Below are 27,852 nucleotides of genomic sequence, written 5' to 3' on the forward strand. Positions count from 1 at the left end.
CTAGTTGCGACAATAAGACCACCTAAAATTACGATGACCATTCAATTACGATCGCAGCCTGACCACCTGTACATGTGTATCTCACATATCGACATCCGGCCCATTCGCGCAATTCCTTCATGGTGTTTAACTAGCCTTTGAGGCAATGGTGATCTGCCTCGTTGTACTGCAATGTTTTAAAATTAGACCACTTCTCCTTCCCGCGCTCGCCTAGCTTACTTCTTCTTCCTGTAAGTGTCGCCGGCCGGAGTGGCCGAGCGGTTCTAGGCGCTTCAATCTGGAACCGCGCGACCGCTACGGTCGCAGGTTCGAATCCTGCCTCGGCCATGGATGTGTGTGATGTCCTTAGGTTAGTTAGGTTTAAGTAGTTCAAAGTTCTAGGAGACTGATGACTTCAGATGTTAAGTGCTCAGAACCATTTGAACCACTTGTACGTGTTCTCCGATAATTTATGTGTGCAGTTCTTCTTGACTCACCAAGCGATGTTTCCCAGTTCAGTAATCCCTGTATCCAAGCACTTTCGCCATCGATTTCAATACTTTTTTATCTTGAGTGAGTGGCATTACTGATGCAATTTTGATACTTTTTTTTTAAAATTATGCCGTTTAAAATAGTGGCAATCGACTGTCATTCTAGTAGAGTTATGCTACCCCCTTCTGTCATCACGCCGGTCTACTTCTAAGTGATCGTGCACACAAGATCGAATCAGAGAGGAGGGTAATAGGTTTCCAAGAGACACATCTGGGAACGAGCACGACGTTTTCACAACCACGTGTGATCGCAGATACTCTGGTAGCCCAGAACTTTTTTTTTCTTTTGAAATGATGTGTGAGAAGTAAAGTCAACCCCTCACCCTCCCTCCACATACTGGTGCCAACACTGTCCAATATTTATGGGACGAACCCACACACTGCAGCCAACATTCATTTGAATCCGCTTAGACCCAAGGTAAACATGACTGACGCACAGATCGCGGCCGGTGCGATTGCGATTTTTAGCGAGAATAACATTACTTCACTGTATCCTGAGAAATTTCGAAGAACTGAGGTTGGAAATAAATGGGGCGACGACGATAACGACGAGGAATGATCAACAAAAAAATGTTCAAATGGGTGTGAAATCTTAAGGGGCTTAACTGCTAAGGTCATCAGTCCCTAGGCTTACACACTACTTAACCTAAATTATCCTAAAGACAAACACACACACCTATTCCCGAGGGAGGACCGAACCTCGCCGGGACCAGCCGCAAACGATCAACAAACGAACTAACAAACTCGATTTCGAAGCGGTAAAGACAGAAAACAAACAATGTTGGAGCTAGTGTGTGATCGGCTGTCGATATTGGCCCAACGTTCCATGATGTTCGGTCGAAATACCGACAAGCAGCGGAGTCTAATCATCAGTGGGGCCAACTTTGGTTCCAGTGCTATTTCATCGAACCACACATTGGACGGACACTCTTGGCGCGAACATTGGTCCCAATGTGTGGAGCAGGCCTTACTGACTCTGCTTCACTAAAAGGTGACAATAGAAGCATGTAGAACCTGTTTATTGCGGCAATTCTGTTCGCCTGTGAAACTCGCAGCCGAGCCCGCCGCCAGTGTTTCCCACGCAGTGGCGCTTCCGGCAGCGTCGTCAGTAAGGTAGCGCGTGGCCGGCGCGCGGCGCGGCTTGCGGCCGTCCTTGAGCGAGAGCACCCAGCGCCGGAGGCTGCGCTGGCGGTCGCGGTCGGCGCCCGGCCGGCCAGCCCTCGCGGACTAACGGCAACTGCAGACGCCGGCTGCCGTTACCCCGGCGACGCGCCGCGGACGCGGGTGCCGCTCGCACCTGCTGCGCGGCAGTCGGACATGCAGCCTGCCAGCGGCCGCGCCGCCGCGACGCGCCTCCTGCCCACGGCCGAAGAATCGCGCTCCCCTCAGCGGCGGGCACAGATCGTCCTTTAATGACGCCCGCCGACGCAGTTTCGCTTCCGGCCGGCAGCCTGTCCGCGTCGCAACGACATTTTCTGTGACTCAGTGTCGTCTTCTGCCGGATAATCCATCACCCTGAGGATTCTTTCGCATATTGGGAAGTATGGTGAGTACAAAGAACTTATTTCGAAATTTTTTTGTACTCACCTATTTCGAGCTTTGAAGTTCGTTGAGGGCCATAATACAGACGACATCTTATACACGTTACTTTTACTTTCACACTCTGTGAATTACAATAAAATTTACAGCTAGCACACTTTTTGTACTATGCGTTTGTTTCAGCCACTTTCGTGGGTCAAACGCACGGTCCGATTCCACTCGTCTGCTTCGACCTGTGACGTCTCCTGTGACGTCATGAGTTTACGATGCAATCTGTAGTTGTCTTGATAACTGGTGTAAACTCAGTTGTTTGTTCCAAACATGTAATGATTTACGAGAGTGTCTTAGGTAGGAACCTGGGAGCACACCTTTAACTGTTGCGAGTGAAACGAGTAGTGCTCTTATTTATAATCTCGCTTCTTACAAATATTTGAATTTTTTTCTTTTTTTTTCGAAAGCGGAGACGCAGCGTATTTAAAATGGATTGCCTTTTTAGGGGCCTTGTTGTTGTCAAGTTATATTTGCGAAAATCACTGTTATGATTTTGTGGAATGGGTATCTGGTAGCGTTGTCTTCGTTTGAGCTATAGCTGAAGAGAAATATTCGATTTTTGTTGTGTGGCTTTTCTTTTTTTCGCATTTTTTCTGTTAATTGTCTCATTAGTTTCATTTCATTAGGTGACTGAAATATTTCGCAAGCTTTTGTGTTTGTTGTTTGTTGCCGAAATCATTTGTCTTCTTTTCGCTCTGTTGAAGGTTGTAAGAGGCCTCTTATCAAATATTATTTGTAGTTGTTTTACTAACTGGTGTAAACTATTGATTGGCGACTCCATGGAGTGCCGTGTGCACAACGACCATATACATGAGCGCCTTCCTTCCAATTTGGTGTAAACTATGCTGTTTATTACAGATATGACGCCATGGGTCAAAGCAGACAGGTGGTATCGGACCGTGCTCTAATCCCACTCTCGTTTACAGATGAAGCGTTGGAGGCTTGATTGCTTATGCATTTCTGCGTTCGCTATTACTATTCTAATATTAACTTCACGGTCGCTACGTAATCTAAAGTAGAAGTCTGGACATTTTTTGTCGATTCTGCCGCATACCTGGATCAGAGTTACAAAGTTGACTGACAGTTACTTGTTTACATATGGCTACCTTAGCAACAACCAATCAGAGCACGAATTTGCTCATAGCTACTGTCACGCCCACAGTTGTCATATCGCTCTACTACCTACGCTCTAGACGACAATTGTAGTCTACCACATTTGTTCTTATGTGCTTTTTTTTATAGTGCAGTACTTTCCCTTTACGGGGTGTGCGACGGTTAGGTAAGTTATAAGACTATCGTGATCCTGCAAAGCGAAATCGATACGGCACGTTCACGGGGAAAGTATGAGGTGTAAACATACTTGTACTCAGAGCGGAACTGCACAGCTGCTGATACCGGAGTACGAAACGGCGAACCGATGACATCGCCACTTTACATGTTCAACTCTCAATCACTTCGTTATTCTGATCCAAGTGTAATCAGCAGTACTTTGAGATTTCTAAGTATGTTTAGAGAAATTCGCGGCCACTCTCTGTATGCGTCTGCCATGGAAAGTTTTTCATTATTTCTCTTTCACGCTCCCCCCATTCAAAGCGATCTGTCGCGAAGCCATTCAAAGCCACCGTTACTCCGGCATTATGTAGATAACCCTATCGGTATTTCAATGTACAATTGTGTCATAAAAAATCGGTTTCGTACGCAAACAGTAGTTTTCCAGTGCCTTACCAAAAAATCGAAACCTGTCGTTTGCTTGAGTTACAGCCGAACACATGTACTCGTTCCATTTTTTTCTTGCTGAAAATTGTTCGAAAGCGCTTCCATAAGCGTTTGAAAGACAAAAGGCCACGCAAAGAAAGTTTCAGATCAAATGGTTCAAATGGTTCTGAGCACTATGGGACTCAACATCTTAGGTCATAAGTCCCCTAGAACTTAGAACTACTTAAACCTAACTAACCTAAGGACATCACACACACCCATGCCCGAGGCAGGATTCGAACCTGCGACCGTAGCAGTCTCGCGGTTCCGGACTGCAGCGCCAGAACCGCACGGCCACCGCGGCCGGCGAATGTTTCAGATCACGTCTGAATTAAAATGACGGACCTTCTAGGTAACTAAATGAATATGAAGGCAAATATTATTACGTTTTACTCTTTACGAAGAGATCCTTCCACATTAACAGATTTAACAGATAAATGTAAGCATTTGGAGGAGACATGTCTCTGAATCCTTTTCAGGGTATTATGAAGGAAAATGGGTTATTTACTTACTTACTAGAAGACTGTATTATTAACTCTTCTGTGAAGTGTAGGCTGCACTGAAACTTCATCACATGTTCAAACTGTGTGCCGGACTGAGACACGACCCCATATACTACGTTCCCGCAGAACATTGGCTGGCAAAAGTGCGTTAGGTGGTGGCGGATTGAAGCTTTCAGTCTGCTTAAGTTACATACCTGTTGGTTTCATAACTAACAGCATTTCGCTCAAAAGACAAAGGTCCTGCTTTGCAACCCACGTCTATTACATTTCTTAATTACTCCGGAAGTTTCACTTCCCATTTTTTCTAGTAGTTAGTGTAACTTGCATTCAGACAACCCATTCGCAATTCTCGCAAGGCACCATATATTCTGAATCGGTGATTCTTATGCTTCCGCAATCCTCTGACTCTAAACGTTGTCCAATAAGTGATTTTCATTTGGTGATGCGCTATATTACTTGTGTGATACACAGTTTTCCGTTTCCAGTTTGAGATCTGCATAAATCAGTTGGTTAAGGTTAAGAAATCTTATTCAAAAATGGAAAATATTGGCCGTTCGTAATGTAGGATATTCTTGAAACCATGAAAGTACAAAAATGGAAAATCACAGTATGAAAGTTTCGAAGCATACTGAGCTCCAAACGTTTGATATTCACGTTCGTATTATCGCTTTCAAGAACAACGGTGAAACGCTGTTAATGATATAGCTGTCCTGAAATAAGTAGAAAGAATAGAAAGAAAATATTAATGAAATCGTTGGTTTACGATATCTGTTCTTTAGATGTGACACAAAGCAAACGTAGAGCTTTTAATTGATCTGAACACTACAGTGCTTTCTTTCCCAGACTTAGGGTCATTCCACTGCTCCCTTCGGCTACAATTTAACGTGACACCTGAACATGTCGCAGGTTTGAGCTTTCATTCACACAGAGCACTGTCGTAAGCGACATGTCGCTGGATTCATCAAGGGTAGATTGCTGATACAAGTTCTTTTATTCGTAGGTTTACTTCATGATCCATTTGTAACGTGTGTAAATCGGAATTACTAATCATTACCGTTGCTTACGTTGCGGTTTGAATTCTAACAGAAATATTGCAATACATCGTGTATGTTAATAGGAAGACCTCCGCTTTTGTTCCGATAGCGCCAGCTCTATCTCTACCAATGTTCTTCTCATTGAATGCAATGAGAAGCCATTTCACCTGATGATGTATGAACGTCTCGCCCATACGTACTGAAGCGAATGCTTCCAGTTACGAACGAATCTCTTCTACACGAGGTCCTCGACTCAGTGAATGATACTACCACTTTAAGAACTTAGCAGAGGTGAATTTTGACATACCTTATTTTTCTGAAGAGTATGCCTCTTCAAAAAGCTTAAGTACTTTTGAAGTAATCTTTCCTAACCCCATCACCATTCGTTAAGTCAGAACTCATTAATTAAATGTGGGTAGTTATTAGCTGATAGCATACCTGAACTGATTGGAACTATTAGTGACTCTACTACCGCCAGTGGGAAAAGATGCATATTTCCCGACGAAAGGGCTCGTTACAAATCGGCACGATAAACTCTCCATTGAACAATAGATAACGACATGCTAGGTTTAAAGACCTGGAACATGCAAAAGACGTAAACAAATAAAGAACAGCGATCATCCAAAATTCATTCTCTTCATTTTCATTAACAAAAACTTTTTAGAGAACTGCAAGACTGGTATGAATATACCAGCTAGAAACACAGAAGTGACAATCATTTGCCGTCACTGACAGAATTACAATGACATCGGCAGACTTGAAGGTTTTTGGGTTGGGGTTGTTTTCGGAAGCATCGGTCTCATCGGATTAGAGAAGGATGGGGAAGGAAGTCGGCCGTGCCCTTTCAAAGGAACCATCCCGGCATTTGCCTGGAGCGATTTAGGGAAATAACGGAAAACCTAAATCAGGATGGCCGGACGCGGGATTGAACCGTCGTCCTCCCGAATGCGAGTCCAGTGTCTAACCACTGCGCCACCTCGCTCGGTGAAAGTTTTTATTTCTTCTCCCTGAACTTCAGTCCCGTTTCTCAATTTCTCTCTAGTTTCCTTCACAGCTTGTTCAATGTACAGACTCAATAACATATGGGTAGGATACAACTCCGTCTATTACTGAAAACTGTGGGTGCGACTTACACGCTCCCCATTAGAATCAATACTTTTCTTAAACGAATGCACGCTCTGTGTAACGAATCCATCAGCGACATTTCAACCCTTCTAAAGCAGTTCAAGACGACTGCTTGTGGCGCAGTTGTGAAGTGGAAACGAGAAGCTACCCCCACAGCTATACCAAGACCAGAAGGACCTCATGTATTGGCGGACAGGCAGCGTCGAGCCTAACGGAGAGTCGTTATAAAAAATCGCACGAAATCACTAGAATAAAGTGCTATCAGCAGTCCAGGTATCAAAATGACAGTGCTTATGGAGTTAAAAAGGATGAAATGCAACGGTCGAGCAGTTCTGCTTAAACCACACACTTCTGTACTAAGCGACGCTTGGAATCGTGCAAAGAGTGGCGCCACGTGAAACGAATGATTTGGAGAGACGAACACGCTATACCGTGTGGTAATCTGATGAGAAGTTTGGCGTTTGGCAATACCGCGTGAAAGTTACCTGCCATCTTACGTAACACCGACGGTGGAGTGAAAAGGGGGTTGTATTACGGTATTGCGGTGTTTTTCGTGGTTAGGATGTGGTCCCCTTGTTCTGCGTGCCTACGGAGTATCGCCTCGGTTGTGCGACTGGATTCGTGATTTCCTGTCAGAAAGGTCACAGTTCGTAGTAATAGAGGGAAAGTCATTGAGTAAAACAGAAGTAATATCCGTCGTTCCACAAGGAAGTGTTATAGGCCCTCTATTGTTCCTGATCTATATTAACGACATAGGAGACACTCTGAGTAGCCGTCTTAGATTGTTTGCAGATGATGCTGTCATTTACCGTCTTTTCAAGTCATCAGATAATCAAAACGATTTGCAAAATGATTTAGATAAGATATCTGTATGGTGCGAAAAGCGGCAGTTGACCCTGAATAAAGAAAAGTGCGAAGTTATTCACTAAAAGAAACCAGCTAAATTTCGATTACGCGGTAAGTCACACTAATCTGAGGGCTGTAAATTCAACTACATACTTAGGGATTACAATTACAAATAACCTAACTTGGAACGATCACATAGATAATATTGTGGGTAGAGCAAACCAAAGACTGCGATTCATTGGCAGAACACTTAGAAGGTGCAACAGGTCTACTAAAGAGACTGCCTACACCAAGCTTGTCCGCCCTATTCTGGAGTATTGCTGTGCGGTGTGGGATCCGCATCAGGTGGGACTGATGGATGGCATCGAAAAACTACAAAGAAGGGCAGCTCGTTTTGTATTATCGCGAAGTAGGGGAAATAGTGTCACAGACATGATACGTGAATTGGAGTGGCAATCATTAAAACAAAGGCGTTTTTCGTTGCGACAGGATCTTCTCATGAAATTTCAATCACCAGTTTTCTCCTCCGACTGCGAACACATTCTGTTGGCACCCACCTACATAGGGAGAAATTATCATCACGATAAAATAAGAGAAATCAGGGCTCGCACAGAAAAATTTAAATGCTCGTTTTTCCCGCGCCCCGTTCGAGAGTGGAAAGGTAGAGAGACAGCTTGAAGGTGGTTCATTGAACCCTCTGCCAGGCACTTTATTTTGAATAGCAGAGTAATCACGTAGATTTAGATAGACGTAGATACTTAAGAAAATGCGAAATTCTGAAGGACATGAACACATTTTACAGCATTGTGTTATACGCACAGTATAGGAATGTTTAAGAGTCGATGATGGTATCAGCATGTCGATACACCCTGTCATAAAATATCATCTGTGAGGCAATGGTTTGTGGACAATAACATTCCTGAAATGGTCTGGCCAGCCCAGAATCGCGACCTGAACCCACGGGAACTCATTTGAGATTAGTCAGAACGTCAACTTCACTTCACAAACCGGTGTCCAACATCACTATCTTCACTATCTTCTCTGGTTTCGGCTCTTGAGGAAGACTAGGAAGCGATTCCTCCACAGACATTCAGACACCTGATTGAAGAGTCTAGAACAGAATTCAAACTGACAAGAAGGCGAAGGCTTGGTACACCCCATATTAATGTTCACTAATATGCGTCCTGATATTTTAATCAGACAGTTCACAAACTATTTTAAATGTCTGACGCCTAAGTATCTGCGTTAATTTTAGATCTATATCATTGTTTATGTTAATTATACTGTGACTGTTTAATGAAAACGTCTTAATTTTACAACAGAATGTACGTGCGTGAGGATGGTTGAACAGCTAACATCGGAAGCCTATGTAAACAAAAAACAATGAACAACACCTGTACGGCAGTTTACCCATATAGGTAAATTATAATAACGTGTCGACAGCTTGCGAAGTGCTGATCCTAACTTTGCACACGGAAGCTAATCATTTGTTACTAATATGCGTAACAATATCGCAAGGAAGTTGTAGCACTTTGACAAATAGAAGACATTGTTCTAACATGGTGCTGAAGTGGTTTTTTGTTCTTTTAACTATCTTAGAAAGACGCTCATGACATATAACGTTGTAATGCCTTGTGAGCTAGAGAAGAAGGAACAATTGCTAGCTCATGAGAGTGCACAATGGAAGAAAGAAGGCATTGTCCTCAGCGCAGTGGCGCGAGAGGCTGTCACGGTCTCAGCTTCCCCACCGGAGAGGATCGCGTGCTTGCTAGACAGGCAACATTCTGAAAGCATCTGTGTGCACCCGCAGGTTAAATTCTAAAGGAATCAACACTTTATTATGAACTCGTGACACAAAAAGGATTCCATCGAGGAATTTCCTTGTTCGCAGTAAGTACTTGATTGTTTTCCAGATCAGCTCTTGCCATTCCAGGTATTATTCTGCGAAGGACCTCACACGGGACTAGTAGCTTCCCTTACAAATAAGGAGACTTGTTCCGGCTTGGCCGAAAATGACGGTAACAAATTGTGCGTAAAATTTTAAATTGGATGCTAATGAAGCTTGTATCTGTTAATGAAGACATACCAGACGCATTACTTAGCATTAAAATGTGATAACTTGCCTTACTTGCAGGGCAGTGTCGTCATTTGATATGATTACGACACAAGTGTTCGTATCAACTTGCAAATAAATTCATATTATAATAATAATCAGCGAAGCAACGACCAAAAATGACACGTCTTAAAATAAAAATGAAACACGCTGACAAGCCGAACCGTTAAAAGGCTCTTAGGAGATTTAAGACGACAGAAAATGTCTCCCATATGAGGACAAAGCGTGGAAGGAAATGGCAAATCCTTATTCTTTTGCCATAATGGACACATTGCTGATAGAACGACAAGATGAGCTACGGTTACCTGCCGTTCAGATAAAGTATCGACTTATGAGAAATGGGACGAGCAGAGTATCTAGCCTTCTAAAATGTGACTCTGTCGGTGTCAGAACTCTAATCGACCATACCAAGCCGCGACGGAGGAATTATCGGTGCCTTGCAACAAAAAACAAGATTGTAAATAAAAACAAAGTAAATAAGTTTGGAGCTGATGCATCAAAGATATCATCGACTTTGCTGTAAAATCAACACAGATTTCCTGTGTAGCTTCGGGCAGCTGAGACCTCGAGATTTGCATATCTCTACATGTCCACTTATTGCAGCCATTTAATTGCCACGAATGTAACGATTAATTACGTCCAACTGATGGAACAATGAAATTTATCAGTTTATGAAGCAGCTCACTATCATCTAGAAATTAAAAAGTAGGAGACTGCAATGGGCTGGACACGTGGCTAGAATGGAAAACAACAGAATCACCAAGAAAGCATTTGAAGGAACTCTCCAGGCGACAAGGGCATTGGGCCGACGCCGTACAGGGTGGAAAGATGACATAGAGAAGGACATCGCAGCATTAGGAATTTCCGCATGGTGGAGAGAGGCTGCGAGAGATAGAAGGCGGTGGAAGCTGATTGTTGATGCAGCGCGTGGTCTACAGGGCCTGTGATCGCTGAGAAGAGAGAGAGAGAGAGAGAGAGAGAGAGAGAGAGAGAGATAGAGAGATAGTTACGACCCCTTGCGCTGCAGAGATCTGACGCAGCTTGTAACGTGGCGCTGCAAAGTAGCCAAACGAGACGTTAAATTCCACCCATACTTACTTTCACAGGTAGCCAATTCCAAGCCTGCTTGTGGAAGAAATTTTCATTCACAAGATTTGCCCATCCAGTGCAGGTGAGGCGATGATTCACCAAACCCCATAGTCTCATGGAGACGGGGAATATCCCATTGTTGGTTGTTAACCTATGGGATAGAGACATTAAATAGTTAAACTTTACGTGCCGGAACCAGGTTTCACTCTCTCTATTTCTTTTCTCTGAATAGACAAGAGACGCCGTAAAACAGCGTGCAATAAATCGAGAATTTGAGTCGGACGGTAGGCGTGTCAGGGTGGCCTAGACGGTTAAAGCAACCTTTCTAGAGAAGCGGAGCATCTGGGTTCGAATCCTGGTCCAGCACGGATAGCTGCTACCAGCTGAAGAAGTGCACTCGATCACTCCGCGCCTCTTCTTCCGTGGACCATCCCATCCGTGATGTGGTGTAGGCGGCAGGCGTTGAACCCAGTATGGCCTGGTAGATCTCCGCCAGGAACCCTGGTCGTCGTCTTCCGGCCCACACTCAGGGAGTACAGCACCTGGTACTGCGCTGCTGCTGGTAGTTCATCAACCAGTTGGCCTGACACAGCATGAGGTTCGTCAGTGGAGTCCAGCTCTGCGGCACTCCACGGCTGGCTGGTATTGCGCTGGTTGATCTGAGACAAGACTTACTAAAACAACATGGTCATGGAAAGGAAAGTCGTCGACAAGGACTCTATCGTTCCCATAGACCTACTTGGAGCAGGGGCTCCGGTATTTAAAGGGCTCTCCGTAGTTCTGTGACGTGCGGTTTACTAGCGATGACCGCATGTGGCCTCGTTATTCTACTGCCTTTGCTTGAATTCTCTCTTAGAGGCTAGTTAAATTGGTCTATGAGTGTTTTCCCTAATTGTGTCTATTGTTTCTTGCGGCATACCGCCGCGCGAACAACCGTGCTTGTTATTTTGCTTAGTCGCTGTCATTTTCTGTTTTCCCGCTGCGTCCGCTCTCTCTCACTCAGCTGCTGCGGAATTGCACACTGTGCTGCCCCCTACATCTACAACTACATTTATACTCCCCATGCCACCTAACGATGTGTGGCTGAGGGCACTTTACGTGCCACTGTCATTACCTCCCTTTTCTGTTCTAGTCGCGTATGGTTCGCGGGAAGAACGACTGCCGGAAAGCCTCCGTGCGCGCTCGAATCTCTCTAATTTTACATTCGTGATCTCCTCGGGAGGTATAAGTAGGGGGAAGCAATATATTCGATACCTCATCCAGAAACGCACCGTCTCGAAACCTGGACAGCAGGCTACACCGCGATGCAGAGCGCCGCTCTTGAAGAGTCTGCCACTTGAGTTTGCTATACATCTCCGTAACGCTATCACGCTTACCACATAACCCTCTGACGAAACGCGCCGCTCTTGTTTCGATCTTCTCTATCTCCTCTGTCAATCCAACCTGGCACGGATCCCACACTGATGAGCAATACTCAAGTACAGGTCGAACATTTTCTAAGGACTCTCCCAATGAATCTCAACCTGGCACCTGCCTTACCAACAATTAATTTTATATGGTCATTCCACTTCAAATCGTTCCACACGCATACTCCCAGATATTTTACAGAAGGAACTGCTACCAGTGTTTGTGCCGCTATCATATAATCGTACAATAAAGGATCCTTCTTTCCATGCATTCGCAATACGTTACATTTGTCTATGTTAAGGGTCAATTGCCACTCGCTACTCCAAGTGCCTATCCGCTGCAGATCTTCCTGCATTTCGCTGCAATTTTCTAATGCTGCAACTTCTCTGTATACTACAGCATCATCCGCGAAAAGCCGCATGGAACTTCCGACACTATCTACTAGGTCACCTCTATCTTGCATCACCGTGTTTCATGGTCCGCCGCTAATCGTGGCGTAACCAGCCATCTTACGTCAAGGAGGTCGAACTCCGTTAAAAATTTTATAACTAGGAACCCGTGTTACTCTGTGCCGTAACAGTATGCAAACGGAGCAGACATGGACGGGGAATCACCCTACCGAAGAAATGGACTGCAAATGGGGAAATCCTCTGAGATGAGCGACTTTGACAAAGGGCATATTATTACTGCGCAGAGCATGTGAACGAGTAAGTCGAAAACGGCGAAGCTGCTCGAATGTTCTCATGCTACAGTTGTCAGCATCTGTGGAAAGAGGTAGAAGGACAGTGAAGCTACCACTAGACACTAAATTGTTGGACGTCCATGTTTCTTCACAGAACATGGGATTCGGAGACTTGTCTGCTCTGTAAAGAAAGATAGATGGTGATCTGTGGCAACTCTGCCGTAACAGCACAATGCTGGTGCACGCACAAGTGTTTCGGAGCCCACTGTTCAGCATACATTGTTGAACATGGAGCTCCGCAGCAGACTACTCCTACGTGATCACGTGTTGACGCAACGACATCGTTAATTGGGATTGCAGTGGGCACGGGACCATCGCGATTCGACAGTCTGTCGATGGAACCGTGAATCACATTTTTGCTCCGCTAGGTCGACGGTCGTCTCCACGCCGTCGTCGAGGCGAACGGCGGCTCGAAACGTGCAGCGCACCAAGGACGCAGGCGGGTGGGAGCAGTGTTATGCTGCCCTTGCGTGGGACCTGCTGACAACTGCGAACCACCTACATCCCTTCATCCTTGATGTCGTCCCGGAGGGCGATGTCATCTTTCAGCAGTATAATTGTCCGTGTCTCGGAGCCAGAACCGTAATACATTTGTTTAGGAGCATATAGTGAATTCACGTTGATTTCTCGGCGACCAAATTCGCCTGCACATCCTATGGAATCCATCTGGGTCGCTATCGGACGCCATCATTGCGTACGCAAATCAGCGGCCCATTATTTACGTGAAGTACATGACCTGTGCAATGGGCGTCTGATGCCACGGACCACCACAAACCTACCACCAAACTGTCGGATCCCGAATACCCAAAATCAATGACGAATTTCGATCCAAAGACGCACAAACAAGCCGTTAATCATATGGTCATAATGTTTTGAGTCATCGTTGTACATACACTACTGGCCATTAAAATTGCTACACCTAAAATAAATGCAGATGATAAACGGGTATTCATTGGACAAATATATTATACTAGAAATGACATGTGATAACATTTTCACACAATTTGGGTGCATAGACCCTGAGAAATTAGTACCCAGAACAACCACCTCTGGCCGTAATAACGGCCTTTATACGCCTGGGCATTGAGTCAAACAGAGCTTCGATAGCATGTATAGGTACAGCTGCCCTTGCAGCTTCAACACTATACCACAGTTCATCAAGAGTAGTGACTGGCGTTTTGTGACGAGCCAGTTGCTCGGCCACCATTGACCATACGTTTTCAGTTGTTGAGAGATCTGGAGAATGTGCTGGCCAGGGCAGCAGTCGAACATTTTCTGTATCCAGAAAGGACCGTACAGGACCTGCAACATGCGGTCGTGCATTATCCTGCTAAAATATGGGGTTTCGCAGGGGTCGAATGAAGGGTAGAGACACGGGTCGTAACAGATCTGAAATGTGACGTCCACTGTTCAAAGTGCCGTCAATGCGAACAAGAGCTGACCGAGAGGTGTAACCAATGGCACCCCATACCATCACGCCGGGTGATACGCCAGTATGGGGATGACGAATACACGCTTCCAATGTGCGTTCACCGCGACGTCGCCAAACACGGATGCGACCATCATGAGGCTGTAAACAGAACCTGGATTCATCCGAAAAAATGACTTATTGCCATTCGTGCATCCAGGTTCGTCGTTGAGTACACCATCACAGGCGCTCCTGTCTGTGATGCAGCGTCAAGGGTAACCGCAGCCATGGTCTCCGAGCTGATAGTCCATGCTGCTGCAAACGTCGCCGAACTGTTCGTGCAGATGGTTGTTGTCTTGCAAACATCCCCATCTGTTCACTCAGGGATCGAGACGTGGCTGCACGATCCGTTATAGCCATGCGGATAAGATGCCTGTCATCTCGACTGCTAGTGATACAGGGCCGTTGGGATCCAGCACGGCGTTCCGTGTTACCCTCCTGAACCCACCGATTCCATATCCTGCTCACAGTCATTGAATCTAGACCAGCTCGAGCAGCAATGTCACGGTACGATAAACCGTAATCGCGATAGGCTACAATCCGACCTTTATCGAAGTCGGGAACGTGATGGTACGCATTTCTCCTCCTTACACGAGGCATCACAAGAACGTTTCACCAGGCAACGCCGGTCAACTGCTGTTTGGTGCGATAAATCGGTTGTAAACTTACCTCGTGTCAGCACGTTGTAGGTGTCGCTAATCATTTGCATATCACAACACCTTCTTCCTGTCGGTTAAATTTCGCGTCTGTAGCACATTTTCGTGGTGTAGCAATTTGAATGGCCAGTAGTGTATACAGGGTGTTACAAAAAGGTACGGCCAAACTTTCAGGTAACATTCCTCACACACAAAGAAAGAAAATATGTGATGTGGACATGTGTCCGGAAACGCTTACTTTCCATGTTAGAGCTCATTTTATTACTTCTCTTCAAATCACATTAATCATGGAATGGAAACACACAGCAACAGAACGTACCAGCGTGACTTCAAACACTTTGTTACAGGAAATGTTCAAAATGTCCTGCGTTAGCGAGGATACATGCATCCACCCTCCATCGCATGGAATCCCTGATACGCTGATGCAGCCCTGGAGAATGGCGTACTGTATCACAGCAGCCCACAATACGAGCACGAAGAGTCTCTACATTTGGCACCGGGGTTGCGTAGACAAGAGCTTTCAAATGCCCCCATAAATGAAAGTCAAGAGGGTCGAGGTCAGGAGAGCGTGGAGGCCATGGAATTGGTCCGCCTCTACCAATCCATCGGTGACCGAATCTGTTGTTGAGAAGCGTACGAACACTTCGACTGAAATGTGCAAGAGCTCCATCGTTCATGAACCACATGTTGTGTCGTACTTGTAAAGGTACATGTTCTAGCAGCACAGGTAGAGAATCCCGTATGAAATCATGATAACGTGCTCCATTGAGCGTAGGTGGAAGAACATGGGGCCCAATCAAGACATCACCAACAATGCCTGCCCAAACGTTCACAGAAAATCTGAGTTGATGACGTGATTGCGCAATTGCGTGCGGATGCTCGTCAGTCCACACATGTTGATTGTGAAAATTTACAATTGGATCACGTTGGAATGAAGCCTCATCCGTAAAGAGAACATTTGCACTGAAATGAGGATTGACGCATTGTTGGATGAACCATTCGTAGAAGTGTCAACACAAGCACCGAAGTCAACATTACCTTCCTTCGATTGGGCCAACTGGCGGTGAATCGAGGACGTACAGTACATACTGACGAAACCAAAATGAGCTCTAACATGGAAATTAAGCGTTTCCGGACACATGTCCACATAACATCTTTTCTTCTTTGTGTGTGAGGAATGTTTCCTGAAAGTTTGGCCGTACCTTTTTGTAACACCATGTATACACCGATTTCTATAATTGTGTGGATGCAACAGTAGTAGCGACCCTGGGGAACGCGACACCGCACAGATTCCGACTTAACGACGACTGAGTGTACGCTACGATGAACGTTCTGAGTCAAATTAAAATTCTACGTCGGACTGAAACCGAACCAGGGGCACTGCTCACGAAAGGCAGAATCAGTGTCCAAGTTCCGGTCCGGCACACATTTTTAATTTTCTACACGACGTTTAGTATATTCTCTGTTGTTTCGGAACCTTAGGTTTGGTACCCACCACATCCAGGAGGCATGGCGAGATACAATAGGCCGTCTGATGGAGTGCGGGCCCTTGGCTTGTCAGCTGTAGTTGTTAGCGGATAAACACCTGGTGCGGCCATAGCGAGTGTGTTTGCACAATGCGGCAGGAAACTACCGTTACAACAGGACCAGGTAATTAGCGAATTAAGTGCAGCGCGTGCCGGCCGGCCGGCGCAGGACGAGGTCAGCGCGCGAGCAGCGGTCGCCGGGCAGCCAGGCGGCGCAGCGCAACCTGCTGGGGGGCCACCCGCCTCCCGGCTGTACCGTAACGCCCGCAAAAAGGGAATTAGTCCGCCCGGCTGGCACCGCTCTTCAGAGTCGTTTTGCCTCGGGGTGATGAGCGAACGCACTTTGTCTTTCGTCTGCGGCCCTACGTCCCCTGGTATAACGTTCCGTGGCACGTTGACGGGTACAGAGAAGCACAGAATGAGTAGGGTTTAATGGCCGTCGACGGAGAGGTTTAGAGACGGAGCACAAGCTCAGATATGTGAAAGGTTGGGAAGGAAATCGGCCGTGTCCTCTCCAAAAGAAGCGTACTGTTTTACCTAAAACCATTTACCGAAAGGAGTGCATACCTTAATCTGGCCAGAGCTTGATCTGAACACCACTGCGCCACCTCGTTCGTTAACTGAAAGACAAGTGTGGAAATCTTCCTCCCGTGTTGGCGAAAGGTACAGTGATGTCAACTGTTCAATACTCACGAAACACATTCTTCCTTTTTTCTTTTTCCTTCAGCTGTATTTATTGATGTTAGCGGTATAAGCCGGGCAGCTACATCCTCAGTCCTCTGGATGTCAATATTAACATCAGTTACATGTATCAAAAATATCGTCTAGGTAATAAAAACGTACAAAAGTAACGCCCATGTAGTTAACTAGCGAACCTGGCAGTGCTCCGCAAATGCTAAATATGTATGGGAATTAAATATACTCCCTAAACTCCTTCCCCCCCCCCCACCTCTCCCCCTCTCCGCCCATCTCCTCCTCAAGCTATGTCAAGTTTCTCCCTCCCCCCCCCCCCCTCTTCTCTCTCTCTCTCTCTCTCTCTCTCTCTCTCTCTCTCTCTCTCTCGGCGTCACGTTACCACTCTCTCTGATTTACGGCTCTGTTTATTGTTATTGCAAACTAACTTCAGTGGGAATTGCAGTCGCTTAAAATGAATAAGTATCTGAAATTATATACACTGAGGTCAAAAAAGTCATGAGAAGCCTCCTAATATCGTGTCAGACTTACTTTCGCCGGACATAGTGGAACAACTTGACGTGGCATACACTCAGTAAGTCGTTGAAAGTCCCCTGCAGGAAAATTAAGCCATTCAGCTTCCATAGCCGCCCATAATTGCGAAAGCGTCGCGGGTGAAGAATTTTGTGCCATTATGTTTATTTATTTATTTATTTATTTATTTATTGTTCCGTGGGACCACATTTAGGAGAAGTCTCCATGGTCATGGAACGAGTCAATACATGAAATTATAACACGATTGTAGAAACAGATAAAATGAAATATAAGAAACATATTCAGGCGACAAGTCGTTAGTTTAAATAAAAAAAATCAAGAATGTAACACTGGAATTTGCTTAATTTTTTAGCTCTTCCAGGAGCTCCTCGACAGAATAGAAGGAGTGAGCCATGAGGAAACTCTTCAGTTTAGACTTAAAAGTGTTTGGGCTACTGCTAAGATTTTTGAGTTCTTGTGGTAGCTTATTGAAAATGGATGCAGCAGAATACTGCACTCCTTTCTGCACAAGAGTCAAGGAAGTGCATTCCACATGCAGATTTGATTTCTGCCTAGTATTAACTGAGTGAAAGCTGCTAACTCTTGGGAATAAGCTAATATTGCTAACAACAAACGACATTAAAGAAAATACATACTGTGAGGGCAATGTCAAAATTCCCAGACTATTGAATAGGGGTCGACAAGAGGTTTTCGAACTTACACCATACATAGCTCGAACAGCCCGTTTTTGAGCCAAAAATACCCTTTTTGAATCAGAAGAATTACCCCAAAAAATAATACCATATGACATAAGCGTATGAAAATATGCGAAGTATACTACTTTTCGTGTTGAAATGTCACTTATTTCAGATACTGTTCTAATGGTAAATAAAGCGGCATTTAGTTTCTGAACAAGGTCCTGAACATGGGCTTTCCACAACAGCTTACTATCTATCCGTACGCCTAGGAACTTGAACTGTTCCGTCTCGCTTATAACATGCCCATTCTGTCTGATTAAAATGTCAGTTCTTGTTGAATTGTGGGTTAGAAACTGTAAAAACTGAGTCTTACTGTGATTTAGCATCAGATTATTTTCCACAAGCCACGAACTTATATCATGAACTACATTATTTGATAATGTTTCAATATTACACACAAGATCCTTCACTACCAAGGTGGTGTCATCAGCAAACAGAAATATTTTTGAATCACCTGTAATACTAGAAGGCATATCATTTACATAAATAAGAAACAGCAGTGGCCCCAGCACCGACCCTTGGGGAACGCCCCATTTAACAGTGCCCCATTGGGACTGAACATCATTACCACTCTCAATATTGCGGAGGATTACCTTTTGCTTTCTGTTCTTAAAGTAGGAGGCGAACCAATTGTAAGCTACTCCCCTTACTCCATAATGTTCCAACTTCTGCAGTAATATTTTGTGGTCAACACAGTCAAAAGCCTTCGTTAAATCAAAGAAAACACCTAACGTTCGCAACCTTTTATTTAATCCATCCAAAACCTCACAGAGAAAAGAGACTATAGCATTTTCAGTTGTTAAGCCATTTCTAAAACCAAACTGTACATTTGACAGCAAATTATGTGAATTTAAATGCTGCAGTAACCTTGTATATACAACCCTCTCGATAACTTTAGCAAACACCGATGGCATAGAAATAGGTCTATAATTGTCAACATTATCCCTGTCTCCCTTTTTATAAAGTGGCTTCACTACCGAGTACTTTAATCGGTCAGGAAACCGACCACTCCTAAAGGAAAAGTTACAGATATGGCTAAGTACTGAGCTAACATACGTGGAACAATACTTCAGTATTCTGCTAGATACCCCGTCATATCCATGGGAATTCTTGGTCTTTAGTGATTTAATTATTAACTCAATCTCCCTCTTGTCAGTATCATGGAGGAGCATTTCAGGTAACAGTCTCGGAACACTTTTCTCTAAGAGCGCTATATGATTCCCTGTTGGGACTAGGTTTCTATTTAGTTCACCTGCTATATTCAGAAAGTGATTATTAAATACTGTACATATATGCGACTTATCAGTAACACGGACATCCCCACTACGCACTGATTCTATATTCTCGACCTGTCTCTGCAGACCAGCCACTACTTTTTCGACTGACCATATGGTTTTAATTTTATCCTGAGACTTAGCTATTCTATCTGCATACCACATACTTTTTGCCTTCCTAATAACTTTTTTAAGCACCTTACAATACTGTTTGTAATGGGCTGCTGCATTTAGATTTTGACTGTTTCTAACGTTTTGATATAATTGCCACTTTGTTCTACAAGATATTCTTATCCCTTTAGTCAGCCACCCAGGCTGCCTGTTTGTGCTAGTACCCTGTCACTTAGATGTTAGATGCGATTCGTACTGAGCGATCTGGTTGGCCAAATCATTTGCGCGAATTGTCCAGAATGTTCTTGAAACCAATCGGGAACAATAGTGGCCCGGTGACATTACAGCAAGTGAAAGAAGAGTGGGTTAGACTGACAGAGATATATAGGTGCATATGATAAACACCTTCCCCTCGAAAATTTCTCTCCTTCGTAGCTCCTCTGTGTTACCACACATGAACTGTCACTGACCTCATTTGTACTAAGATAACAGGACCTGCGAAGTGCCCATTTTCTTCCACCGCCCTGAGTGGAACACATAAGTTTTGACTTACGTTCACCAACCTGTAGTCTTCTGAGTTGTTGTACCCTGCGCAGAAAACAGCACGTACGTCGTGAATCCGTTATCTTGGGACATTAATAAACTCTTTACGAGCAACTGATATTGTACAAATAATTAAATATTCTATTAGTTTCTTTATACGGGATGTCATTCGCTTTATATTAGCAGAATACGAGAAACTGCACAGTTGCATTTCACTTTATGAATCACAGATAATTTCCATTATTCAACAAAATAATAAACTGAGTAGTTGTGTAATTACTATCAGATTGTTCTCAGTTATACATCCAAATAATCAGAGCTTGCTAATGAAATCCTTAACCGCCGACCGTGACATACAACATGTCTGTCTTCCGAGGCTACCGAACCACCTCTGATCTTACAGCCGAACCACTTCGCCGGCCATCCACGTTAGGCACGTTCCAAAGATCTTCGAAGTGCTTCATCTGCCTTTTCGTTTTGTAACTGTTTCCTATTCTACTGGTAACCAACATTTTTGAAATAATGGAATGATAGCCTTCTACTGAGTGATGCTCTTCTTTGAAATGCAAGTAAATTCACTGTTGAGTTTTTCATATATTAATAACAGAAGTTTTATCATTTTGATGCAGCTTCCGAAGGCAGAAGCTAATCGCGGAGAAGGATCACAATTTACGCCGTCTTTCTCACGGTAGCCGTACCGAATAAACCATCTGTCACCGGTATCTCACACGACATTACGCCATCTTCCCACTGCTGCCTTCTCAACTCCTCTAAGTAGAGCTTCTTGTGGCTGAAGATGATGGCTGTAAAGACAGAAATATCACAACATGTCGTATCGGCATCCATAAGATTCAGTTGTTGTTTGGGAACATGAAGCCCACGAATGGCAGCAGATGGTCTCCAAGTAGCCGAACATTAGCATTTCCAGTCAATGACCGGTCCAACTGGGCCACAGGATTCAGTATGTTCCACTAAGCGCAGGTCTCATCATTATGGAGACACCACCAAATTAAATACTACCCTGTTGACGAACTGGGTCCATGGCTTCGTGGGGTCTGCGCCAAACACGAGTCCTACCATTAGCTCTTACCAACTGAAATCGTGACTCATCTTTCCAGGCTATGGTTTTCCAATCGTCTAGGGTCCAACCGACATGGTCACGAGCTCAGGAGATACGCTGCAGTCGATGTCATGCTGTTTGCAAAGCACTCTCGTTATTCGTCTGCTGCAATAACCCAATAACGCAACATTTCGCCACACTGCCCTAACAGATAAGTTCTACGGTCATTTCATACTATGTTGCTTGTCTGTTAGCCCTGACAACTTCTATGCAAACGCAGCTGCTCTCTGTCTTTAAGTGAAGGCCGTCATCCTCTGCGTTGTCCGTGGTGAGAGATAATGCACTAAATTTGCTATTCTCCGCACACTGTTTACATTTTGGGTCTCGGAACGCTGAATTCCCTAAAGATTTCCAAAATAGAATGTCCTCCACAAATCATTGTCTTACAAATGCTGCTTTAGACAGAGTGCATTTTCATGCTAATACACACAAGCAATAAAAGACTTCGTAGGGGACGGAAGGTCATTGGGATGCTTAACTCAGTCTTATGGAGCAGGAATGTATTGAGCAGAACTAAAAAATTAATATACAAATCTATATTAGAGATTGTGGTTCTGTATGGAACGGAGACGTGGACAATTAACCTGAAGCACATTAAAAAATTACAAGCTTTAGAGATGGACTTCTGGAGAAGGTCGGCAAGACTCTCCAGGAAAGAGAAGGAACACCAAAATAATAAGGTGAATGGAAATAAAAGAAAGAATATGTGACGCAATGGATAGGAAGAAATTACAGTGGTACGGGCATGTACGACGAATGGAGGAAGCCAGAATACCAAAATTGATACTGGAGTGGGAACCGGAGGGGAGAAGAAGAAGAGGACGCCCTATGACCACCTGGCTCCAAAATGAGGAGAATGGGCGCAGAGGAAGAGGACACACGAGATCGAAACATCTGGAGAAATATTTTGAAAATATAGTTTAAGAACGTTTATTCTTTCTATAGTAATTTCCGAGTAAATTATTATGTTGGAGAAATGCCTCTGTAATGAGGAAAAGCTCAAAATAAAAAAAATACAATCATCAACCTTCTAGTTCCTCTATCACCCACAGACTTCGGCGACATCACCAACTACTGCGACCTTGTCTCAGCTCAGATGATTCAGTGAACGACAATTTTTAACAGCGTTGCTAGATGACCTGCATCAAACGCTTCAACTTCCTTCCCCCCTTCTATTAAAATTTGGTACAGTTCATCTCCATAATGCAGACTTTTGATTTGTTCCTGCAATACGTCAGTCTTTTCTTCAGCCACTGATAGAGGTTTTCGTCTTACATCTCGAAAGTTAACACCTTTCTTTTTTGCTACCCAGAAGTTAACCTTCCTTTACGCTGTATCGACTTTCTGCTCTATATCTCTCTCAACCACACTGGCGTAGCTTGTTTGGAACTCATTCACAACAGGTCTATACTACTTCTTTTCTATTTCATTCTGAGGTTTCTTATATTTTCTTTTTCCATCCGTAAGTTCGAGTATTTCCTGAGTCGTTGAAGTCTTATTCACCTCTGATTTCGCTATACCCTCTGTGTCCTGTTCTGATTCAGTTCCCTTCCATATTAAATTCGCGTCCTCTTACATTTAATTGCGCTCTGAGCTTTTGCTTAGGCGATTGGCCACTGACACTGAGAATTTTCACTTCATTTCATTTTGTCCTAAATTTTTCCTGTTACAAAACATTGTACTCTTCTTTCTTTATCGTCTTGTTTTTCAACCTCCTGTTCACAACCACTAGATTATACGTCACTTTAGTCCAAACATTTTTCAGTCTAATTCATTCCGTAGAAACAATTATTGAACGTAAAGTGACATCAAGTTCTTGAACGGCAAACACTTATTCAGCATTATCTCTTACGCATAAACTGATATACGAATTTCGCGAGGTCCTTGACGCAATGAATCATGTTGACTCCTTCTCAACTCATTAATGGCAGCAACATCGGTGTCTGTTCACGAGATTAAAGATCTTCCGGCTCTCTTCGCATCTGCCACTTATACCGTTGTTTACTATTTTCTACATAAGTTCAGTTGTCTTGGCCGGCAGGAGTGACCGAGCGGTTCTAGGCACTACAGTCTGGAGCCGCGCGACCGCTACGGTCGCAGGTTCGAATCCTGCCTTGGACATGGATGTGTGTGATGTCCTTAGGTTAGTTAGGTTTAAGTAGTTCCAAGTTCTAGGGGACTGATGACCTCAGAAGTTAAGTCCCATAGTGCTCAGAGTCATTTTTTTTAGTTGTCTTGAGTATAATTTCTAATGAGTCTGCTTAATGTCATGCACCTTTTCTGCACGCGTACCACTAGTCTGCTATATTGTTTAGGTCTCTATACAATTGTTAACATCTGCGCCGTAATTTGTCCACAACATAGGAAAGACGTGTCCTACAATAAAAGTCTAGTGTGAGTAATCACTGTGTTTTAAAGTCACAGTAATATGAAAACAGAGAACGGCTTAACTGGATGCCACGTGGGCCATAGAAGGAAAACCTAACGGACGTAAAAGTGAAGAGCAGAAAGCAAAAGACAGTGGCTTACGCATCAAATTGATTAGTTCCTGGAACACTACATCACGAATTACCACTGCTTGAGCTGCCGGCAGCTACTAGTCGGTAGCAGTGTTCGCTGCTGCTGCCGGAGATGTGTATGATGTTCAGTGACCCGCGTCTCGGGCCGCGCTATCAGTTACCGCGCACCACCGGCGCGCACTGCGCAGGCGCAGACGCAGCCGGGGAACCCCCCACGCGGCCGACGGCCGGCTGCGCGAGATGGCGTGCGCAGATGGCGCTGGCGGCGCGGTATCGCACAAATCAGCGTGACTGATGGCGACGCTAATGCCGCCAGCCGCGCCATTACTGGCCGCAGCCACAGAGGAGCTGCCGCTCCCCGCCGGCTGAGTTTTGTCTCGAGACGTAGAACATTCCTTATCGGCGGACCTGCGCCTTTGGGCCAAAGAAACTATGCTGTCGCGTTGTCGACGAGATTACTTACTTCGCATGGATAGAACAGACAAAATCTCTTGTGGTGGGGCGTACACTTCTTTTTATGCTGCGACTATCTGATCCTTTTTGCTAGACACAACGCCGAATAATGTCTGTGACAGGTTCCTCTTCTTTGCTTCACCTGTAAAAGTAATGCTCTGATATTCCTTCCATTGCCAAAATACCTGTCCTTTGCTTAAGTTTTTGTGCAGGTTTTGGGGAAAAGAGTCATTTAGTTCAGTTTCCTACCTCACAGACGATAATGTTGTACGTACTTCAGCAGTTTTATAGTTTATTGCTTCTTACAAGAAGACTTCTTAAATTTCTTCCTTATATATATTATAATCATACTGCAATATATCTGTAAATCTGCAGGATGGTTATAATCAAACTTTCGCTACTTGGGGAAGAGCAGACGGAAAAATATTTGCCATTTCTATACCCAGCTTTACAGGAATGATGTTCAGACTGCGCGCTTCACGATTTGCGTTGCTAGTAGTGTCAGCGTCATGACTTGCCCCCCCGCCCCCCTTGCCCTCCCCCCCTCCCCCCACCTCGCTCTAGGCTCCGGTATTGGCAGGGCGATGTAGGAGGAAGATGGACCTCAAGGAGCAAGGACATTCGGTGTGAAAGGCATACGTTACTGTGTGATCGCCATCAAGATCACTAGATTTAAGCCCCGTGCCACTTCTGGGTGTGGGGTTACTTCAAGAACAGGGTCTATCAACGGAACAGTAACACACGTTGGAGACTGGAGATGAGCATAGCGAGAGGGGTTGCCAACATCCCACATGGGTTGTTTCGGGCAGCACTACAGTAATCTGTAGCGCAGTTCCGAGCTGTCGTGGATGCAGATGGTCGTAACGTTGAGCAATGTTTGTGACCTGTAACGTAAACATAGCACGCAATTAACAAATGCTCATGTGGAAATTGAAATGTGCTTCTTTCAATGGTGTATTCGTTATTTCTCTTACAAATGTTTCTACAGAGTTTGGTTGCCGTACGATCACTCGTTTTCCATATCCGCCTCTATAGCTGGGTGGACAGCGCGCCGGCTTTGTCATGCCCGGAGGCCCGGGTTCAGTTCCCAGCTGGTTTGGAGTTTTTGTCCACTCAGGGACTGGGTGTTTGTGTCGTCTCCTTCATCATCATTTCATCCTCATCGATGCGCAAGTCGCCGAAGTGGCGTCACCTCCAAACACTTGCACCAGGCGATCAGGTCTACCCACCGGAGGCTCTCGCCACACGACATTTCATTACTCGTTTTTCGTGAGGGACCTCTCAAGTAGCAATAGTTTGATCACAACCATCCAGTACATCAAACTATATGACAGTTTACTCTTGCGGGTTCAAGCAAGTGGCCAGCCTCGACTGTTATGTCGGATGCTCCTGCTTAGGAAACGAATTCCGTGACTACGATCCAGACACACAGTTGATCTGGAGGGCACTGGTGAAAAACAGATAGTTAAGCTACAGTATTGATTGTCTGCTCCAATTCACTTAGTAAGCCTTAAGCCATACGGAGCCCATACCCATAGAAGAAACTAGTCCAGAATACCGAGGATTGCCTCCTCCACTTACGTCAGTTGGGGAAGGAGTGTCTGTGCTATTGGGTATCAATGCATGTAAGTATTACAGAAGTAGCAACCAACGGACTGTACACAATATCTGTCTTAGCATTCAGTGGCATCTAGGGCCATCGCTAATGAGACAGAAGTTCGCGATGTGCTAGGAGAATGATGGAAGCGAAGACAAGTTGTAGTCGCTTGAAACTAACTAGTCATCTGCGACCCAGCTCTTTCCAGCCGTGCAGACGAGATGGACCGCTGCTTATTGAAGTCATTCTTTCTATATAATTGAGAAAACCAGCAAGTGCGTGGTATTTTGGTGCGCGACTATGTGTGCATCACATTTTGGTAGAGGGCGTCCAGTTTGCGAATTACAGGGTGCTCATTAATTTGACGAGTAACTTGCCATTGGTTTTAGATGACGAGGTACACTATTGGAGTTAAATATGGGGTGTGTCCACCGTTCGCCTTTATGATGGCTTGAACAGTCTGGGGATCATTGAGTGAGGTGTTTGAATATTCAGTCTGTGGAGGAATGGAAACCCGTTCTTCCTCAAGAGCTGAAACCAGAGAGAGTATTGATGTTGGACGCTGGAGACTGGAGTAAAGACGTCGTTCTAAATCACCCCACAGGTGTTCCATTGGGTTCAGGTCGGGCAGCCGAGTTCATTTCAGGAATATTATTGTGCACAGACCACTGCCTCACAGGCGTTGCTTAAGGACAGAGTGTATTGCCACGCTGATAGAGTCATCATCTCCGAACTCTTACCCTACTGTACCCAATACACAATGACGTAAAAGGTGTTCATATCGTTCCACATTTAGTGTTGTCTTAAGTTCAGTAAGGTGACCACACACTAACCACGAAAAACACACCCATACCGTAACACAACCTTCTCACTACTTCACTATTGTCACTACACAGGTAACGTTCCCTGCCAGTAGCCAGATCCAAACCTCTCCTTCGGAATGCCGCAGGGTACAGAGTGATTCGTCACTGCGTGTAACTCGTTTCCAGGTATCAACTGTGCACTGGCCTCGCTATTTACACCACATCAAGCGTCGCTTAGCATTGACTACAGAAATGTGGTGTTTATGAGACGCTGCTCGACCATTGTACCGCACAATTTTTTCCAACTCCCTATGTTAGCTGGACTGCTAGTAGCACTTTGGAGCTCACGAGTGCTTTCTTCCGCCGATTGCATGCCATTTTAAACAACCACCCTCTGCGGTGCTCGGCGGCGTCTGTTCCTCAGTACATAATGTCTTCTCAGTCTTTGAAAGTTATTGGCAGGTTAAAACTGTGTGCCGGACCGAGACTCGAACTCGGGACCTTTGCCTTTCGCGGGCAAGTGCTCTACCAACTGAGCTACCCAAGCATGACGCACGCCCCGTCCTCACAGCTTTACTTCCGCTAGTACCTCGTCTCCTACTTTCCAAACTTCACAGAAAGCCAGGAAGTTTCATATCAGCGCACACTCCACTGCAGAGTGAAAATCTGATTCTGGAGACATCCCCAAGGCTGTGGCTAAGCCATGTCTCCGCAATATCCTTTCTTCCAGGAGTGCTAGTTCTGCAAGGTTCGCAGGAGAGCTTCTGTGAAGTTTGGAAAGTGGGAGACGAGGTACAGGCAGAAGTAAAGCTGTGAGTACCGGGCGAGCGTCGTTCTTGGGTAGCTCACTTGGTAGAGCACACGCCCGCTAAAGGCAAAGGTCCCAAGTTCGAGTCTCGGTCCGGCACACAGTTTTAACCTGCCAAGAAGTTTCATATCAGAGCGTACTCATTCTCAGTCTTTGTTTACCTGTGCTTGTTGCTTCGTATTTCCATTCCACAATAACACCACCGATAGCCTGACTAGTCCACGTTCGAAGTCACTGAGCTTTCCTGCCGACCCATTCTGCTGAAACTTTTATGCT

The 27,852-nt window shown here is 44.9% G+C and overlaps 1 protein-coding gene across 1 annotated transcript in view; it reads left to right on the forward strand.

The window, feature by feature from the left end:
* Window positions 1-1,860: 1,860 nt before the first annotated feature.
* Window positions 1,861-27,852, forward strand: part of LOC126470338 (serine proteinase stubble) — a 523,216-nt gene continuing 497,224 nt past the window's right edge. Inside the window, exon 1 of the mRNA XM_050098167.1 lies at window positions 1,861-2,076. The gene's annotated coding sequence lies outside the window, so the exon portion shown is untranslated. The remainder of the gene's footprint in view (window positions 2,077-27,852) is intronic.

Source organism: Schistocerca serialis, chromosome 1 (assembly GCF_023864345.2).
Source record: "Schistocerca serialis cubense isolate TAMUIC-IGC-003099 chromosome 1, iqSchSeri2.2, whole genome shotgun sequence".
NCBI classification, from domain to species: Eukaryota; Metazoa; Arthropoda; class Insecta; order Orthoptera; family Acrididae; genus Schistocerca; species Schistocerca serialis.